The following is a 4,526-nucleotide window of genomic DNA, read 5'->3' on the forward strand; positions in this document are numbered from 1 at the left end:
AGTCTTCTGCTCATTCCTGTACATTTCTGAGTTTTGTTTGACACCTCTCCCTCCTCAATGTTGATCGCCCCCTCTCTATAACAGTCCCATTTCCGGACATTCCTGAGTGGAGGGTATGAAATAACCCCAGTGTGTGGAGGTGGAGGTGAAGGTGGAGGGTAAGGGAGTTTGTGTTGGCCTCTGGGTCCAGTTCACGATCAAAGACCACCGTAGCCTGGGCCACATGAAACTGCGAGAGCGTTTCCACCGGCTGTGCCCGGAGATCTTATTCCCCCACTTTTGACTTTTTGCGATCTGAAGTAGAATTGTTCACCAGACCACGTCCAGGTTCCTTTTACGGCAACATTCTCTCAATCCTGGCCTCATTGTGCCTCTCCCGTTTCCACTTGCCTCACTATCACAAGAGTGTGCGTTGGGTGGATTTTGACTTGGCCCACCCCAGTCCAACACGGGCACCTCCACATCCTCACTATTGCAGGGAAGTGTCGAACGATTGTATACCAAGAGTAATGGTCAGTGACATGGAAATCTTTCATCAGATGTGTTCAATAATCGAATGGAGCGCTAAAAGAAAATCTGGCCTAAATAGGTGGTGTTTCAGCGTGTGGGCGTGGAACACTGTACACCCTCTCCAATTGAAAATCAATTCCGCTTCCTTGTTTGTTTCTTTCTTTCATACAGCTACCGTTTACCTGCTCTGTTGGTACCAACCGTGAAAGGTGAAGGTCGCTGGCTGGGCTAGTATTTATTGATCGTCCCTAGTTACCCTTGAGAAGGTGGTGATGAGCTGCCTTCTTGAACCGGCGCACCTTCCGTGATGTAGTTTGATTTAACACCCTTATGTCCTGTTGGTTTTCCTTTCCATTTTGCGCTCTCTCGTAGAGTTCAGTGTAAGGTAGCAGGAACCAAAACTCCCCGGTTAAATTTTGAGTTTACTTTTAAGTTCGAATCAGCAAATTTACAACGTGCACCCGGTAGTGCATGTTGCAATTGTAGTCACGAAAAGAAAGGTCTTCTTCCTAAACTCAAGAACTGAACGGAGGTATGTCAAGCAATAGGTAAATGCTTCATTTTTTAAAAATCAAAACCGATTGTGATTTTTGTTCTTGTAAAACAGCCTAACAGTTACGATAGAGTTTAATATATTCCAATGTTTCCATTGCCTGTGAAGCCTACAACAAAGCAATTCTGATACAAAATTGAATTTAAGATATGGGATATAGCAGGAAAATGTTTTAAGTCAAGAAAGTGGAATGCATTTAGAGCAATGCTTGAAACAGAAAGCATAGAGAGAAATTCGACTGACCTTCATACATTTTGTGGCTGTCTGTGTGAGGGAAGGGGTAATGTATAATTGGAATGGAACCTATTATAGTGTTCCTTTGACTTCCAAGGTCCATAGTTTGCTATTGTTATGTCTTTCCTGAAAGAGGCATATGAATATGTAATCTCTGACCAATTATAGGCAATCATTTGCATAATTTGAGAAACAAATGGATAAGAATGTTACATTTCACCAGCAATTTCTGTCTTAGGATGAGAATGCACCCTGTGCACACCAAGTCAATAAGAATTTTCTTCAAATAGACCCAGAAGAAGCAAGAGTTGTCCTCTCTGAGGTCATGTTTATGGTTGCCTTTACTCCCATAGACACACTGTGGGGGCCTGCTCAGTAAAGGAGTTGACCGACTGCTGGTGGCAATGCATTTTCCACAATTATCTGCTGACCAAAGTAAATGAAGGGTAACTAATGAGGAATGCTCCATACTATTTGCAGAATTCATGCTTTCAGCAGCTGACTGTCCCTAACAAGAGCAACCATTTGATTAGATTAGATTACTTACAGTGTGGAAACAGACCCTTCGGCCCAACAAGTCCACACCCACCCGCCGAAGCGCACCCACCCAGACACATTCCCCTATGTTTACCCTTGCACCTAACACTATGGGCAATTTAGCATGGCCAATTCACCTGACCTGCTAAATTACTTGAAATCACAATATTACTTGAAATATCCATCCAGTAGTTGAATAGTAGATTTTAGTTCTTTAAAAAAAATTCTGAAGAGAATGTTTTGTGCTTTGTCATATTTTAGTTCTGGTAGTTCCCGCCTCAGGCGACTGACTGTGTGGAGTTTGCACGTTCTCCCCGTGTCTGCGTGGGTTTCCTCCGGGTGCTCCGGTTTCCTCCCACACTCCAAAGATGTGCAAGTCAGGTGAATTGGCCATGCTAAATTGCCCGTAGTGTTAGGTAAAGGGGTAAATGTAGGGGTATGGGTGGGTTACGCTTCGGCGGGTCGGTGTGGACTTGTTGGGCCGAAGGGCCTGTTTCCACACTGTAAGTAATCTAATCTAATCTAATCTAATTCACTGCCATCAATCTTATCTCTACTTTTATGTGATGGGTAACCAGGTTAGACAGCCCCTGGTGTGGCTTATTTCCTCTCTCTATGCTGAGTCTAGGTCTGTCCAATTATCACTGACAGAGAATACATCATTAATGAGTCCAAAGAGAAGAGGCACTTGAGTTTGATAACAAGGTAGTTTGTTACATGATATCAATAGGTACAATTTATGTTCACTTGCTAGTCCAGTGTAATTATGCCGATCAGAAGCTGTACAGACCACATCTGTTTGTCTCAGAACCTCAACTCTCTCCACCTGAAATCATCCGATTGTGTGGAGCTTAATGCAGCTTCATCATTAGTTCTTGCAGAATCATTACCTTATACATTTCTCCCAAACCATTTTCCCCTTGGTTAACCATTTTAAAAAAATGTTTATATTTATTTATCTCACTTCACAAATATAAGCATAGAATTGTAGAAATCTACAGCAAAAGGGAAAGACCTTTTGCTATCATGGCTATCAACGTGGCCTATCATGTCCACGTTGGTCAAAGCTGTTTGTATGTTTCACAGTTTTCCAAGAACACAATCTTTTTGCCCTCAGAAGATTGGTATTTCTTTTAGTTGAGGACTGTTGGCATTGATTCTAAATTTCTTTAAGTCAGTTCATCACTGGACAATCTTTTGTCCCTTGGAAATTTTCCCCAGAGGACATCATTTCTGGAAGACCTAGTCATTGACCCCTACCTTATCTGGAGGACATCTAATTTCTTGAATTCTCTTCCCAGACGAATCCTTTCTGCTAACTCAGGTAGATCCCATGGGGATCTGAGGGAATTTTAATCTCGAAAATGTCCATCATACAAGATGACTATTCTTTCTTCCATATTGGACCATGGGTTTATGGTCCAGGCAATTGCTTTCTAATTGAACTGCTATTTTGCTTTTGTCATATGCTGGATGTTTAGAATAAGGAATTTCTTATCTTGGCTATTTCTTGAATCAGTGGATATTAATGTGGCTGCCACACTGCTCATCTCCCTCAATTTGTTAATCATCTTCTATCACCTTCTGTGGTTGTTTGACTGGTGAACATTTTCACAGCCTCATTCATGTTGCTGAGAAGATTGCTGCTCACTCAGCATTATTCTTGTTCTACTTATCAGTTTGTTCACCAGACTGAACTGCACTCTGAACATTGTCAGGTATAGATTCCTGAATGAGTTCATTTGGGGAGTCTTGAAAGGGCTCATTCTCAGCACTTGATTGTTTTCACCCCGATCTTTGTTGAGTTTTATCTTTTTGCTTTTACTTTATGATGACAGGAGTGTTTGCCAGACCAGACAACCTTGTATTGTTACAGATTTCACAATGAATTATGAGGTCTTCAACAATAAAAACAGAATTTGCTGGAAAAGCTCAGCAGGTCTGAAAGTATCTGAGGAGACAAAAAGTGACCCTTCTTCAGAATTCATTTTCTGCTTTTGTTCCTGATTTCCAGCATCTGCAGGTTTTTTTGAGAGATCTTCAATCTCTTTTGAAATCTCTGGCCATCGCATCACTGCCTGAACACTGGTTGTAGACCGAGCAATGCTGTAGGGTCCTTGCTGTATCATTTCCTTCCCGAAGGAAAGCTGAAATAACTTGTCTTGTCATACAATAATAAGTTATCTATGATTTGTATAATGCTATTGGTGCACAAAGTATGCATTCTTGGCCAACTCTCAGAATCTTCGAGTTGGCAATCCTTCAGCACCACACCAGCAAAGGTAGAGTAATCTTGGTCTCTTTTTTGTTCTTGTTAGAATTGTGGCTATTATTTCTTCTTACCCAAATTAAACATTTCTGTTGTGCCATTGTTGGTAATCTCATCATTTCTCTCTCCTCTTTGGTTCCACTTTGAATATAAGAGTTTTGAAGTCAAAAGATGCATGCTGACTATAATGTGAGGAGTATTATTTACAGGATCAATGGTGCTGGAAGAGCACCGCAGTTCAGGCAGCATCCGAGGAGCTTCAGCAAAATCGACGTTTCGGGCAAAAGCCCTTCATCAGGAATAAAGGCAGAGAGCCTGAAGCGTGGAGAGATAAGCTAGGGGAGGGTGGGGGTGGGGAGAGAGTAGCATAGAGTACAATGGGTGAGTGGGGGAGGAGATGAAGGTGATAGGTCAGGGAGGAGA

General features: G+C 42.0%; 1 protein-coding gene across 7 annotated transcripts in view; it reads left to right on the plus strand.

The window, feature by feature from the left end:
• The window catches only part of slc2a12 (solute carrier family 2 member 12), a 90,878-nt gene that overhangs the window by 40,625 nt on the left and 45,727 nt on the right, over positions 1 to 4,526 (plus strand). The window contains exon 1 of one of the 7 annotated variants that reach the window (XM_043686345.1): positions 635 to 1,058. The exons of 5 other annotated variants lie outside the window; for them this stretch is intronic. The gene's annotated coding sequence lies outside the window, so the exon portion shown is untranslated. Of the gene's footprint in view, positions 1 to 634; positions 1,059 to 4,526 lie in introns of those variants that run through there. One more of the 7 variants, XM_043686340.1, reaches the window with a different exon arrangement.

Source organism: Chiloscyllium plagiosum, chromosome 3 (genome assembly GCF_004010195.1).
Source record: "Chiloscyllium plagiosum isolate BGI_BamShark_2017 chromosome 3, ASM401019v2, whole genome shotgun sequence".
Lineage (NCBI taxonomy): Eukaryota > Metazoa > Chordata > Chondrichthyes > Orectolobiformes > Hemiscylliidae > Chiloscyllium > Chiloscyllium plagiosum.